Source organism: Nicotiana tabacum, chromosome 23 (genome assembly GCF_000715075.1).
Source record: "Nicotiana tabacum cultivar K326 chromosome 23, ASM71507v2, whole genome shotgun sequence".
Classification (NCBI taxonomy): Eukaryota; Viridiplantae; Streptophyta; class Magnoliopsida; order Solanales; family Solanaceae; genus Nicotiana; species Nicotiana tabacum.
In genome coordinates, this window is record NC_134102.1 from 99,160,266 (window position 1) to 99,177,574 (window position 17,309).

Genomic DNA, 17,309 nt, shown 5'->3' on the forward strand with positions numbered 1-17,309 from the left:
TTCCGCTTCTGCGGTAAATCAGCTGCATCTGCGACCTTGCAGGTGCGGCAAAATCTTCGCACCTGCGCAACCTGCCCTGCCCTTCACTCATGGCCGCTTCTGCGATGGTCCTTGCGCACCTGCGGTGTCGCACCTGTGGTGTCGCACCTGCGATCAAAGCTTCGCAGGTGCAGTTACACCAGAAGCAAAATTTCCAGATTTTTCTAAGTCCAAATTTTTGATCCGTTAACCATCCGAAACTCACCCGAGGTCCCCGGGACCTTAACCAAATGCACCAACAAGTCCTAAAACATCATACGAACTTAGTCGAGCCTTCAAATCACATCAAACAATACTAAAAACATGAATCACATCCCAATTCAAGCGTAATGAAAACTAAAATTCCAACTTCTACATTCGATGTCGAAACCTATCAAATCAAGTCCGAGTGACCTCAAATTTTGTACACAAGTCATAAACGACATAACAGACCTATTCAAATTTTTATAATTGGATTCTGACCCCGATATTAAAAGTCAAGTCCCCGGTCAAACTTCTAAACTTAAATCTTTCATTTTAGCCAATTCAAGCCTAAGTTAACTACGGACTTCCAAATAATTTTTCGGACACGCTCCTAAGTACAAAATCATCATACAGAGCTATTGGAATCATCAAAACTCTATTCCGGGGTCGTTTAAACGTAGTCAACATCCGGTCAACTATTTCAACTTAAGCTTTCATCTTGGAGACTAAGTGTCTCAATTCATTTCAAAACCTCATCGGACCCAAACCAATTACCCCGACAAATCATACAACAACTGTAAAGTATAAATTGAGCAGTGAACGGGAGAACGGGGCTGTAATACTCAAAACGACCGGCCGGATCATTATAAAACCTTATTCCATGGTATTTACATGAGGTTCCTCTTTAAGAAAGTCCCCGAGAGGGCTTAGTTGATCCATGATTTATGTTTCATCTTTCCTTTCCTTTTCGTTTGTTTCGAGAAATCTATCGATCAATTCCGATTCTTTCTTTTTCTCTTGATTCTTTTTCGATCGAGATGTATAGATCTTGTTCATGGATTAACGAAAATGTGCAAAAGCTCTATTTTTCTCTGCCATTCTATGAGTCTCTTCCTTTTTGCGTATGTCATCGCCACTCCCTTTGGCAGCATCCACTAATTCGGAACTTAATTTGAAAGCCATATTTCGACACGGACATTTTCGGAATGCCGCTAATTACCAACGAATGGCAGGTGCTTTTCCTTGTATGGATCCTATGTACTCTTTTGGAGATGAATAAAATACGTTGATTGTTTAAAAAAAATAAATTAAATCAATGAAGAGTGGAAATTTATAAGGTCAAATGGAAGCATTTTTAATCTTAGTTTGCTGATCATTCAAGCTTCTTGATATTTCATCTACCATCACCAGGTAATAAAAAATACATAAATGAATATCGAAATGGGATATCAAGAGATTGATAAACAAAGGTTGATAAAAGTTTACTTTAAAAAAAAAAGAGCGTTGGAGGAGAAAGAGGGTAGATCTTCTTAGTGGTTGCAAACACCCTCTAATTCTATTTTTTTGACCAAATTGATTCATTTGTTACATGATTCTGAACATGCATGTGCTCAAACATTGAGCCTACAAATGTGTTCGCAAAAGTGGAAAAATAGTTAATCTAGGCATATTATCAAACACCATTGGTGCATCGTTGTGCAAATTAGATCACCAAAGCAAAGATCGACACTTTGGAGTGAAGGGCAGAAGAAAGTTTGAGACAACTGGAAAATAGAATATAAAATCAAGAATTAATCCGTGAAATCTCCGAGTACACGTGTTCACTGGAAGACACGAGGACAAAAATGAACAAGTTCACTGAAAGACACAAGGACAAAATGAACAAATTAACCTGTAAAAGGCTCAGAATCTCCATTGTACCCTTGTTCGTACAGCTTAACTGCCGCTTCTAATATATATATATATATATATATATATATATATATATATATATACACACATACATACATAGGTTGATTGAAGATGAGACGCGCCTCAATTTCCAGTATTCATCGCTCAATGATGGACCATCAGCTATGAAAAGTAAAAAAGCAGTAATATGTCTGAGAAGAGCATGAAAACAAAAGTGCAACATTATCAAGGAACTGAATAAACCTATTAGACAATTGATGCTATGCAGCCAGTGTTTCCACTATAAAGACGTCTCTTTAGGTTCTACTTTTCATGTATAAATCATACACCTCGGGTATCTTCGACATGAAAGGCAGCACATATTTCTCTAGAAACTGCGATTCAGTACGTGTGACAACAGTGTAGAGACTTAGCTTCCCTTTTATCAGCTGGTTTTCTTTAAGAATCTTCATGATCATTTCATTCCTTGACATGATCCTCTTCTCCAAGCTTAACTTTAAAATTGGTGCATGAGAAGCAAGATAACTAGATTCATACCCCAATTCCATCATAAAAAACTCCACTACTCTCTCGAGCCACTCAGGTTTAATAAGCAGATACCTAGGATGCCTATGAAAAGCAATCCCAATATCCACCCGTGAAATCCCAAAATTTTGCAACAATGATGTATTGGGTGGTACTAATACTTTTGATAGATTACTAGAAAGCAACCTAGGCTCCTTCTTAACAACCGTAGCTACAGAATTAAAACTACCCAATAACTCCCGGAGATAAACAAGATTAGGTTTTATAAAAGTATGTAAACCCTTTTTCAAGAGATCTCTCTTTTTGATAAAACGATCAAGGTCAGACACAGATAAGCCAAGTTCTTCTAAAACCTTAATTTTGGGTTTAAGGGTTTTGTCGATGTAACAACCCGGCCGGTCGTTTTGAGAGTATTAACTCTGAACCCCTATTTATTTCTCCCTCTATTTCATTCTGTGGTTACGTGACTTGCCGGGAGGTTTGGTTTTTGGTTTTGGAGTGCAATGGGACACATAGTCCCTAAAATAAAAGTTTAAGTCGTAGGAGCGGACCGTAGTTCGAATTGTATGAAGACGACTCCGGAATGGAGTTTTGACGGTTCCAATAGCTCCGTATGGTAATTTTGGTCGTAGGAGCATGTCCAGATGTTGATTTGGAGGTCCGTAGGTCATTTCGGCGTTACTTGGCAAAAGTTGGAAAGTTGAATGATTTTTGAAAAGTTATACCGGGAGTGGACTTTTTGATATCAAGGTCGGATTCAGATTCTCGAAGTGGGAGTAGGTCTGTAATATCAATTATGACTTGTGTGCAAAATTTGAAGTCAATCAGACTTGATTTGATAGGTTTCGGCACCAGACGTAGAAGTTAGAAGTTCTAAAGTTCTTTAGGCTTAAATCGATGCGCAATTCATATTTTTATCGTTGTTTGATGTGGTTTTTGGCCCCGAGAGATCCGGTATGTGTTTTAGGACTAGTTGGTATATTCGGACGGGGTCCCGGGGGCCCCGGGTGTGATTGGGATTGAAACCAGAACAAGTTGAGACTTGTGAAATCTGCTGAGTGCTGGGCTGTTCCGGTATTTTTGCATCTGCAGAGGATTGAACGCAGGTGTGGTCTCACAAAAGTGAGCTCTTGGTCGCAAATGTGGAACTGGCATCCCCAGCTGGGGGCACAGGAGCGGAAAACATTTCGCAGAAGCGGCTTCGCTTCTGCTGTGTTGAGGAACGCAGGTGCGACAGTGTTCCGCAGGTGCGTCGCTTGGGCCGCAGGTGCGCATGCGCAGATGCGAGCCACTTTACGCAGAAGCGGATTCTTTGGACTTAAGTGAAGTCCACACCTGTTATGTTTTCCGCAGGTGCGGAGCCGCAGATGCGGCAGCAAGATCGCATGTGCGGTTTAACTGGCAGAAAAGGGGAATTTTCGAGGGTTTTGATTCATATCTCATTTTGGTATTTTGGGAGCTCGGTGGGAGACGAGATTTTGAGGGATTTCAGAGGATACATTTGGGTAAGGATTCTTGACTCATTTTTAATTAATTCCTACGAATCTATTATTGTTTCCATCATTTAATTAGTGTTTTTAGTTGAAAAATTGGGAAAAAATTGGAAAGACTTCTTAGGCTAAAATTTGGGGATTTGAAAGGCGATTTGAAGTCGGATTTGAATAATTCTTGTATGGTTGGACTCGATATCGAATGGGTGTTCTGATTTTATAATTTTTGTTGGGTTCCGAGATATGGGCCCGTGTCGGCTTTTTGGAGCGAATTTTCTATTCTTTGTTAAAGCCGTAGTTTTATTATTTAAATTACTTTCTTATAGTTATATTTCTAGTATGTAATTGTTTCTGCTAGATTCGAGCTGACTGGAGTTGGAAAATCAAGGGAAAGGCCTTCTTATTGATTGATTGAGCGAGGTTTGAGGTAAGTGACTTGTCTAACCTTGTGTGTGAGAAATTTCCCTTAGGATTTGGTACTGTTATGGTATTTGCAATACGTGAAGGCTGTGTACGTGAGATGACGAGTGCGTACTCGGGCTAAATATTGATAAATCCGATTTTTGCTAAATAGTTTCATTTTTTCCCCTTAATTGAGTTACTCTAGCACGTGTAGTCATCATGTTTAGCCTAATATCACATGTCTACGTGTATTATCTCTTACTTGCAATTTGTGCAACATGTTTAGTTGAATTACCTGTTTTCTTGATTTCGTATTCATTCTTTAACTTTAGGATTCCTTGCTCTAATTTCATTGTTCCAATTGTTATGTGTTGTTTTTGTGATTTTTGGTTGAGATGACTGTTTGATTGTGGCACAAGGTTTCTGCCATGTGGAGTGTTATTGTGGCACGGGGTTTCTGTCGTGCGAAGTGTTATCGTGCCACGAGGTTTCTGCCGTGCGTAGTGTTATTGTGGCACGAGGTTTCTGTCGTGCGGTTATCATAGTTTGCACGAGGTTTCAGTCATGCTGTAGTGAGATATTTACTTTTGGGACTACGAGGCGGTATCTCGGGAGTGCCCCCCATTGTTTACCTCTATTTGCTGCATTGTTATTGTTGCTGTGGTTGTTCCTTAACTTGTAAGATTGTGCTTCCTTACGTGTTGTAATTGTCTTTTTTGATTCCGTGTTATTATCTTATGTGAATTTCTAGTGTTACACATCTGTGTCATTTCATTACATCATTTTATCTTCTGCCTTGTTTTTCCTATTATTTTCTGTAGGGCCCTGACCTGACCTCGCCACTATTTACCGAGGTTAGACTAGGCACTTACTGGGTATTGTTGTGGTGTACTCATACTACTCTTCTGCATATCGTTTTGTGCAGATCCAGGTTCTTCCTACCAGACCGGGTATCAGTGAGCTAGCCCTTACGTGGAGACTTCAAGGTATATCTGCCAGCGTCCACAGACCTCGAAGTCCCCCTATATCTTTATTATGTTGTTTTCCTTATTCTCATTAATGTTCGACGTATAGAGATATTTAGCATTTCCCTTTAGAGCTTGTGACTTATTTCTACCGGGTTTTGGGAGTTGTAACTATTTTGAATCGCAGTCTTTATTTATTTCAGATGATGAGGTTTGAGTTTCATCTTTATATTCAGTTATTCTGCAAAATTGTTAGGCTTACCTAGTCCTAGAGACTAGGTGCCGTCACGACATCCTCGAGAGGGAATTTGGGGTCCTGACAAATTGGTATCAGAGCTCTAGGTTCATAGGTATTATGAGTCACAAGTAGGTTTAGTAGACTCTCGTAGATCGGTACGGAGACGTCTGTACTTAACTTCGGGAGGCTATGAAACTGTTAGGAAAAGCTTCACTTCTTTGATTCTGTATCGTGCAAAATTTTTGACTTCGGACTCTAAATTTCCTTCTTTTTGTTCTCTCACAGATGGTGAGGACACATACAGCTGGATCAGATGACCAGACACCCACACCCCCTGCTAGAGCCGCGAGAGGTCGGGGCCGAGGACGTCCATGTGGTGCAGCTAGATCACCCGCACGAGCTGCTATAGAGGAGCCACTAGAAGCTCCAATTGGAGGACAGGTACCTGAGATGCCTGTTACTGCACCAACCCTCCAGGAGACTCTCGCCCAGGTTTTGAGCATGTTTAGCACATTGGCTCAGGCAGGATTGATACTACTTGCTCCTGCCACATCTCAGGTCGGGGGAGGAGCACAGACTCTCGCCGCCCGTACCCCAGAGCAGCGGGTCCATGTTGACTAGGTTCTAGAGGTCATACCAATGCAGCTGGTAACCCAGTTCATCCCGCGTTTAGGGCAGCAGTTTCTGAGGGGGAGCAGCTCAGGCTCGAGAGGTACAAAAAGTACCACCCTTTTACATTCAGTGGCTTGGCGTCATAGGATGCCCATGGTTTTCTTGAGGAGTGCCACAGTATCCTCCGTATTATGGGTGTTGCGGAGTCTAGTGGGGTTTCTTTCACTATGTTCCAGCTTAGAGGAGCGGCCTATCAGTGGTGGCGAGCATACAAGTTGGGTAGTCAGGCCGAGGCAACTTCACTCACTTGGACTGAGTGAACTCAGTTCTCAGATATGTTCTTGAGAGAGTATGTCCCAGAGTCTCAAAGATGCATGACGCGCAGAGTTTGAGCAGTTGCACCAGGGCTCTATGATCGTGTCAGAGTATGCAGTCCGGTTTAGTGATTTGGCTAGGCATGTACCAGCTTTGGTTGCTACTGTTCGAGAGCGGGTTCATCGATTTATTGAGGGGCTCAACCCTAGTGTCAAATTTAACATGGCTCGAGAGTTGGAGATGAACATCACATACCAGCATATGGTGGGGATTTCTGGGAGATTGGAGGGTATGTTGACTCGGGATAGAGAGGAGAGAGAGGCCAAGAGGTCTCGAGAGTCTAGCACATATAGTGGTACTTATGCCCCAGCTTCAGCTCGTCAGGGTAGGGGCTATGTGGGTATGTTCATTCAGTACTTCCAGCCGCCAGCGGTACTCTGGCCACTCCTATGCCCCAGGCTCCCTATTATGCACCGCCATTGTCTAGTATATCTCCTGCACGGGGGTGCTTTCAATGGTCAGTCCAGCCGATCATGCCTGAGCCAGTCACAACATCCACGTCCTCCGAGAGCTTGTTTTGAATGTGGTGACACTTGTCATATGGTGGGGGATTGCCCCAGACTCAGGAGGGGTGCGCCTCCATAGACCCCTCAGGCACCGCGTGCTCCACAGGGTCCTCAGTCTATAGTTACAGCACCAGCTACCACTCCACCTGCACAACCAGCTCGAGGTGGAGGTCAGACAGGTAGAGGTCACCCTAGAGGGGGAGACCAGGCCAGATATTATGCCCTTCCTGCTAGGACAGAGGCAATTGCATTTGACTCTATCATCACAGGTATTGTTCCACTCTGTCATAGATATGCATCAGTCTTATTTGATCCAGGCTCCACTTATTCCTATGTGTCATCTTATTTTTCTCTGTATTTGGGTATATCCCGTGATTCTTTGAGTTCTTTTGTCTTGTCTACACCCATGGGAGATTCTATTATTGTTGACCGTGTGTATCGGTCGTGTTTGGTTGTTCTTTATGGTTTTGAGACCAAGCCGATTTATTATTGCTCATTATGGTAGATTTCGATGTTATTTTGGGCATGGACCGATTGTCACCCTATCACGCTATCTTTTATTGTCACACCAAGACGGTGACGTTGGCTATGCCAGGTCTACTGTGGCTAGATTGGAGAGGTACCTTAGACTATGTTCCTACCAGGGTTGTCTCACTTCTAAAGGCTCAACGGATAGTTGAGAAGGGGTGTGATGCATAACTGTCATATGTGAGGGATGTTAGTGTTGATACTCCTACCGTCGAGTCAGTTCTGATAGCGAGGAATTATCCAGACATATTTTCGGCGGATCTTTCGGGCTTGCCGCCAGACAAGGATATCAACTTTAGTATCGATTTGTTACCGGGCACCTATTTCTATTCCACCTTATCGTATGGCCCCAGAAGAGTTGAAAGAGTTAAAGGAACAGTTGTAAGAGTTTCTCGATAAGGGCTTCATTCGACGCAGTATGTCACCGTGGGGTGCTCCTATCTTGTTTGTAAAGAAGAAGGCTGGTTCTATGCGAATGTGTATTGATTATAGCCAGCTGAACAAGGTGACAGTGAAGAACAGGTATCCATTGCCACATATTGATGACCTATTTTATCAGTTTCAGGGTGCCAGAGTGTTCTCTAAGATCGACTTGTGTTCAGGCTATCATTAGTTGAAGATTCGGGAGCCAGATACCCCAAAGACTATTTTCAGGACTTGGTATGGTCATTACGAGTTCCTTGTGATGTCTTTTGGGCTAACCAATGCCCTAGCAGCATTCATGCACTTGATGAACAATGTATTTCAGCCCTATCTTGACTGGTTTGTCATTGTATTTATTGACGATATTCTGGTGTACTCCTAGAGCCGGGAGGATCATGAGCAGCACCTGAGGACTATGCTTTAGACCTTGAGAGAAAAGAAGTAATATGCAAAATTTTCGAAGTGTGAATTCTGGCTAAATTCAGTAGTATTTTTGGGTCATGTAGTTTCGAGTGAGGGGATCAAGGTAGATTCGAAGAAGATTGAGGCAGTGCAGAGTTTGCCCAGACCGTCCTCAGCTACGGAGATACGGAGTTTGTTTGGCTTGGTAGGGTATTACCGTCGATTTGTAGAGGGTTTCCCGTCTATTGCAGCCCTATGACCAGATTGACCCAGAAGGGTGCTCCGTTCAGGTGGACCGAGGAGTTTGAGGAGAGCTTTCAAAAGCTTAAGACTGCTTTGACTACATCCCCACTGTTAGTGTTGCCTACTTGTTCGGGGTCCTATATGGTGTATTGTGATGCGTCGCGCATTGGTCTCGACACGGTGTTGATGCGGGACGGTAGGGTGATTGCCTACGTACCTAGACAGTTGGAGCTGCTTAAGGATTATGACATCACCATTCTCTATCATCCCGGGAAGGCCAATGAAATGGGCGATGCATTGAGTCGCAAGGCAGAGAGTTTGGGCAGTTTAGCATATCTACCAGTAGCTGAGAGGCCTTTAGCCTTGGATGTTCAGGCCTTAGCCAACCAGTTTGTCAGATTGGATGTTTCCAAGCCGAGAAGAGTTTTGGCTTGTGTGATTTCTCAGTCTTCTCTTTATAATCGTATCAGAGAGCATCACTATGATGATCCCCATCTGCTTGTCCTTAAGGACACGGTTAAGCACGACGATGCCAAAGAGGTCACTATTGGAGATGATGGTGTGTTACGAATGCAGGGGCAGACTATGTGTGCCCAATGTAGATGGCTTGCATGAGTTGATTCTCCAGTAGGCTCACAGTTTGCGGTACTCCATTCACCCATGTGCCGCAAAGTTGTATCATGACCTGAGGTAACATTATTGGTAGAGGAGAATTAAGAAGGACATAGTGGAGTATGTAACTCGGTGCCTAAATTGTCAGCAGTGAAGTATGAGCATCAGCGGCTAGGTGGATTGCTTCAGAAGCTAGAGATTCCAGAGTGGAAATGGGAGCGAATCATAATGGATTTCATTGTTGGGCTCCCACGGACTCAGCGGAAGTTCGATGCAGTTTGGGTGATTATGGATAGATTGACCAAGTCAACTCATTTCATTCATGTGGTTACTATTTACTCTTAGGAGCAGCTGGCTCAGGTTTACATACACGAGATTGTTAGGCTTCATGGCGTGCTGGTATCTGTCATCTCTGATCGGGGTGCACAGTTTACATCGCGATTCTGGAGAGCCGTACAACATGAGTTGGGTACTTGGGTGGAGTTGAGAGATAGCAAAAGATGTTTTTATATCTGACCATTCTAAGTCTAGAAAAGTTCATTAAGAAGGACGTTTTAGTCCTACCAGAAGGAACTACCGACAATGAAAGCTTTATTGTAATTGAGGCTTGGAAGAATTCTAACTTCAAGTGCAAGAGCTACATCCTTAGTGGATTGAAAGACGACTTGTACAAACTGATATTTATGATACGAAGTCAATACGAAGTCAATATCATCTCGCTGTAGAAATAAGTAGTTCACAAATTTCATTAACGATGGCACTTGATATTTCTACGTTTACTTATTATTAGTATAAAAAAGAAAAAGAAAAAGCAATTGATGTATTCAATAAATATATAAAATAATAGAGATGACTATTATGAATCTCTTTTGAAAAAACTATGTTTGAGATATGGCATTATTCATCAAATAATTGTCTCATACTTGCCACAATCTAACAAAATTGCGAAAAGATGGAATAAAACGTTAAAGGATGATAAATTACTTGTTGATAAGTTCTGGTTTACCCCATGACTTATAGGGGAAAGCTATCCTTACGGCTAACTGAATACTCATTCGAATACCCCATAAAAAAACACTATCAATTTCATATGAAAAATAAAAAGGATGAAAGACTAACTTGAAATAATTCAAAGTGTGACTATGTTTGGTTAAAGTGCATGTTCCTAAATCCAAAAGGGTAAAAATATAGCAAAAAATAGTTGATTGTGTAGAATATGCAACTAATAGTAAAGCATATTGATTTTTTCTAAATTCTTTGAAACTATATATATATATAAATAGATTGTCTTGTGAAAAGTCTAAGCATCCTCGAGAAGAAGCAAAGGAAAGTATACATAATGAGGAGACTCTAAGATGCAGTAAACGTCAAAGGCTATCCACTTTCTTTGGACCATATTTTAAAATATTCTTGTTGAAAAATGAGCATCAAACTTTTAAAAAATTTATGTCTTCCTAGAAGTATAATTTTGAAAAGAGGTAGTCAATAATGAGATAGAATCCATATTAAATAACCATACTTGAGAATTGATTGATCTTCCTTCAGGGAACAAACATTTGGGTTCTAAATGAATTTTGAAAAGGAAATTAAAAGTTGATGATACTAATGATTAATAAAAGGCAAGACTTGTTGTCAAAAGATTTAGATAACGAGAAGATCTTGAGTCGAGGGTCTTTCAAAAATAGCCTCTCTACTCCTTCGGGATAGGGGTAAGGTCTGCGTACACACTACCCTCCCCAAACCCCATTAGTAGAATTTTACTGGGTTATTATTGTTGTTGTTGTTGTTACTTACCGATATTAAGGATTATGTTCATTCGGGTGTTAATAGCATTAGTCGTCGTGTATGATATTGAAATCTATCAAATAAGTGTAAAAATATCCTTCTTATATGGATAATCGGATGAAGAAATCTATATGAAACAACCCAAAAGTTTTGTAGTTTTCGGAAAAAAAGGTGTGGGTGATTGTTTGCTTATATGTGGACGATATGTTGGTAATGAGTAATGACACTGCTAACATAAATGCTACTAAGTATATGCTTACTAGTAAGTTTGATATAAAAGACTTAGGAGTTGCCGAGTTAATCTTAGGAATTAAGATCCATAAGACTCCTTGTCACGACCCCAATTTTTCTCCGTAGGATGTCGTGATGACACCTAGTCACTAAGACTAGGTAAGTCTAACACTTACTGAATTAAATGATAGAATTTAACCAAAACATCTATTAAACATAAACCATCAATTTCTATGTAAAGCCAAAAATTCCAACATGATACAATATCCCAAAACTGATAGTACAAGTCATAAGCTCTACTGAGTTTACTAGAAAATCTCTAAGTACAATTATTCCGGAATAGAAATAAACTGTACAAAATAAACTTCAGAATGTGACTCTGAGGCCTGCGAACGCGATGGCAGGTATACCTTGAGTCTCCACAGTAATGCCCGATCAACCAGCTAACAATCAACAAACTCTGAAGTACCTGGATCTGCACAAAAATATACAGAAAGCCTAACATGCGTACACCACGACGGTGTCCAGTAAGTATCAAGACAAACCTCGGTGGAGTAAAGGGACAGTCAAGACACCTACTAGACTTAATAACCTGTACAAGTATGAATGTGAAAACTAAAAGGGAACAATATTAATATAAAGCTAAGCATGATAAAATAATAAAACAATACTTGCAATAGAAAACTAGAAGCTACAATTAGCAACAAGGCACAACAGGTAATAACGTCGTAGAGTAAGCTGAACCCAGTTTAAGTTCGGTCAAACCAAGTAAAGAAAAATAAGTAACAACTCAATAAGAACAACCTCTTTAACATAAGATTTATTCAAGAATTTTCCCGAGGTACCACACCTCATAATCACAAATCACGGGTCCCAATTCACGAACCCCAATAAATTGGCATCTTGTGCCCACATTACAAATCACAATCGCACGGACAGGTGCCTCTGGTGCCTGTCCCCCAATTAGAGCATTTGGTGGCCCCTTAAATGCTGCTCTGGTAGGTGCTTTAGCTATAGCATGTGCTCCTCCTCGGTTTCTGCCTCTGCCCCGGCCCCGTCCCTTAGCAACACCGGTTTTAGGGGCAACGTCATCAATAACTGCAGCTCGTGTTCTCACCATATGTAAGAGAATAGAATGACAAAGGCTCAAACTCTAAAATCAATAAACTCGCACAACAGGAATGAAAGAAGTGAAGTTTCCTAATAGTTCTGTAGCCTCTCAAAGATAAGTACAGACGTCTCCATACCAATCTGCAAGACTCTACTAAACTTGCTTATAACTCGTAGCACCTATGAACCTAGAGCTATGATACCAACTTGTCACGACCCTAATTTTCCTCCGTAGGATGTCGTGATGGCACCTAGTCACTAAGACTAGGTAAGCCTAACACTTGCTTAATTAAATAATAGAATTTAACCAAAACATCTATTAAACATAAATCATCTATTTTTATGTAAAGTCAATAATTCCAACATGATACAATATCCCAAAACCGGTAGTACAAGTCATAAGTTCTACTGAGTTTACTAAAAAATCTCTAAGTACAACTGTTTCAAAATAGAAATAAACTGTACAAAATAAACTTCAGAAGATGACTCCGAGGCATGAGAATGCGATGGCAGGTATACCTTTAGTATCCATAGCAATTCCCGATCAACTAGCTAATGTTCAACAAACGTCGAAGTACCTAGATATGCACAAAAATATGCCGAAAGCATAGTATGAGTACACCACGACGGTACCCAGTAAGTATCAAGACTAACCTCGGTGGAGTAGTGACGAGGGACAGTCAAGACACCTACTAGACTTAATAACCTGTACAAGTAAGAATGTGAAAACTAACAGGGAACAAATCAATATAAAGCTAAGTATGGTAAAATAACAAAACAATACTTGCAATAGAAAACTAAAAGCAACAAGGCACAACAGGTAATAACGACGTAGAGTAAGATGAACCTAGTTTAAGTCCAGTGAAACCAAGTAAAGGAAAACAAGTAACAACACAATAAGAACAACAACTTTCACACAAGATTTATTCAAGAATTTCCCCGAGGTACCACACCTCATAATCACAAATCACGAGTCCCAATTCACGAACCCTAATCACTTGGCATATGTGCCGACATTAAAAATCACAACCGCATAGACAACTCACGTGATGCACGGACAACTCACGTGCCAATACCATAAATACCTCATGTCTGCACGGACAACTCACATGTTAAGGGAGTGACAATACCTCATATCTACACGGATAACTTACGTGCCAGTAATAACAATAACTCATAACTGTACGGACAACTCACGTGCCACTAGTACAACTATCACACAGAAGGAAGGTAAACGAGAATACATGTGAATGATCAATAAGCATCACGATTCATCTTCTTAAACCGATATGAGTGATTAATTATGTGTATGCTTGTGCAAGTGTTCTATCACAATGCGAGTCAACAAGTAAGAGTAGAGACAATGAATGGCACATAGAAAACAACACAACAAAATGTAAAATGCATAACTTACATAAGGTAGGCACACCACGAAACAAATATCATCAATAACAATGCCCTAGGCCATCACAAGTCATCACAAATCATCCCTGACATAGCTCACCTTGTATTTCCACATGCGCAGCAATAAAATAAATATCCGCCTTGTCTCGCCGCATGTGCATAATAATATTCCCGCCTTGTCTCGCCACATGCACAAACCCACATTTATAATGTCACTTCTCGAACTTGGGGAGGCATGGCCGTCAACCGGTGCAATATTTGGCTCAAGCATTCCACTCTGTAACTATGAACTCTGGAGAGGTATCCCTCAATTTAGGCCAACGAGGCCTATTTGCAAGCTGACAATATCTATCAAGGCCGACGAGGACCCCATGAATGTCTACAACCTGCAATACCAAACTAATATGTATACAGGGCTGGAAAGGCCACAATATTGATATACAAAATATATAGGACTCATCTACAAGCCTTTATAAATAACTGAATTGTATCATGGTCAACACAGGGCCTCGACCTACCCATCAAACTTGTATATATAAAATGGACTCCAAGTTCTAGACCCGGTAACTCCAAGGAATTGGAGCTTACCAACCAAGTTGATGTTGAACTCTATCTACTAGGAAGGTCTATCCAGCTGTCTATCCGGACTTGCAGGCATGGAATGCAGCATCCCCATCAAAAGGGAAGTTAGTGCGAAATAATGTACCGAGTATGTAAGGCAATAGAATAACTGAAAGCTGAATTGAATTGATAACATAATAACTGAAAGTAATTTGGAGTCTAGATGATCTGAAGATATGCTTACCTTTTTATACTGAGAGTGGTGCAGTAGGCATATGCACCAACTTCAAAGCCGAGGTGGGAGCTGTGGAAGGAACTGCAGTGGGGGCTATGGAGGATGGCTGAGGCATAGCTACGACACTGGAGGAAGGATCGGCTGAAGTGGATGGAACATCAACTGCCTCAACAGCTACCGTAGCTGGCTCATCAGACTAGCCCGCAGTGGTAAGAGGCTGAACTTTCTTGTTTGGATTGTTCGCATCCACCAGTGAATACCAAGTAAAAAGCTTCTTCGGTCTCACCTTTGCATCATAATCCCTCGGCTCTACCCTTGCATCTGTGAGATATTCTATAAGAGTGTTGGGATACAGGTAGGACGAGTCATCTTGCCGAGCAATTACTGAGATGTTGGCCGACATCACAACACACACACATTAATAAGGTACCCGACCATAATAGAAGCAACCAGAACTTCCTGATGAATTGGAAGGTAAGTCCCATTCTGACACGGGTCCAGTCTGCTACAGACAAAAGTTGCAATCCCTTCGTCTCTAAATTGAGAGTGCTCCGATGAATAGGAACCCCAGTGGCAATCCATGGAGGTGGTGGCCCTGGTGCTTCTAGAATCTCCACTAACCAAGGTCGGGTTGCGTCTCCCAATGCATACTTCTCCAAACATTCCGTTGGCTCAACATCTTCGAAGCTCAAGTACGTGTTGAGTGTATGTTGATCAAATCTCACTTTTAAGTCACGTACTTTAGTCACTTTTGTCCCCCTTTTTTGATGTGAGCCACATTTGCATAGAATTCTCGGACCATGTACTCTTTGGTGTCCACTACACGTTGAGTGAACCACATCCACCCCTTGCGCTCCCTGAACTGTCTCAATACTGCTGGGTTGTACCTCTCCAAATCTTTCAATTGAAACCGTCGCTCAAGAATTAGCGACCTCATTGGCCACCATGTACGAAAGCTGGTGAAGGAAGCCAAGCTGACAAATCAGTCCTCCCAAACTTCTTTCTTCTTTGACCTTTCAAGGATGGCAGCTGTAGCATCTCCCCCTCTTCCATCATCGGGGATATCTTGAACTGGTGTATCTTGTGCCTCAGGGACAGGTATAGTCGATGGCTTAAAAGCCTAACTAGAACTTTTTGATCCCTCAAAAGTGGTATGAGATAAGGACAACTCGTCCCTAAGTTGGTATCTCCCTTGCGGCCTTGATTATACGGCCGACTGCTCTTGAACAGAGGCTGAGTTGCCCTCTGATGCTTCCCTAGACGGGACATAAGAGCTCGTCTCGGAGATATATGCACTTCTCCCTCTATCGGCTATAGCTTTATTTGTAATTGTCCTTTGTTAGTCGAGGGGTAAGGAACTCTTGCCTCGACCCCGAGAAGTTTCACCATTCCCTTTAGAAGTGTTGCCTCTGCCTCTAGATCGAACCATTGTCTGTATCAAGCAAAGGCGATTGTTAGTTGCAATTCAATATTTAGACATACAAGGAGATATGAAACTATACACCAGAAAACACAATGAGGTTCACAGTTAAAGCATGCCAGGATAAGGATCTGTGGTCCGCGCAATTTTGCTTTGCGACCTCAAAAGTGAAGTGCGGTCCTCACAATTTCACTTGAGGCCGCATCTCAGAAACCCAAAATATGCCAACTCTTTGATGAGAGAGAAATGGCTGATGTGCGGCCGCAACATGATTTCCGCGGTCCGTACAATTAGACCTGCAGCTGCATATTTCAGTCTTAAAGTGTAGACTCTTTGATAACAGTAAAAGGATCGTTCTATGTCCGCAAGGGGAATTCTGCGGTCTGCACATTTTACCTTGCGGCCGCATACCCCTTCTTCACTAATGATGCCCTAGAATCAATTTCTATGGACTGCACAATTCTAGGTGAGGTCGTAGAATTCAAAAACTTTGAACAATTCAGTTAAGTCATTCTAGGTTTTGCAATTTTCTACACAATTTGACATAGTAACATCATAAAGGCATGAAAATATGTTGACCCAGTCCCCATAGAGCACATATTAGTTAACCCACTACAGACTTACCCCCACATGAATGCACAATTGAATTCTATTGACAAATCGCCTAAAATGACTAAAAATTTACAAATTGAAAGAAAAAAATTAATGAGAAGTTGAAGCAGATGAATGAAAGTGATGAGTGACTGAACAACGATGTTGTGTGTGGACAGATAGATTCACCAAGAAATTTCAACAGTGTGATATGTTTGTGCTCAGAGAATGAAAACTGTAACCCTTGCCCCTGCCCTTCTATTTATACTTTGGTCTATGAAAGGGGAAGAAGGTTGAGTGCGGCCGCACATTTTCATGTGCCCACACTCTGTTACCTGGGGCTTCATTTTTGGTTATCAATCTGCGGTCCGTAAAATTTTGTGTGCGGCCGCAGATTTCCTCTTGCGATCGCATATTGACATTTTCTCTGACAGACTAAACTTCAGAGAGTTTGCATTTTCAACCCTTCATTTGTGCGGTCCGCAAGATAATTATGCGGTCGCAGTGAACTTTCACTGCAGCAACTATAAATATGTGGTATGCACAATTTAACTGCAGTCTGCAATTCTTGTAACACTTAGCCAGATTTCTGTCCACAATTTCTGTAAGTCACACTCAGCCTTGTAGCACACTTCAAATAAAGTTAGCACAAAAGTAACACCTAACTACAAAAGAAAAAAGGAAAAGAAACATAGGTCGCCTCCCAAGAAGCGCTTGATTTAACATCGCGGCACTAG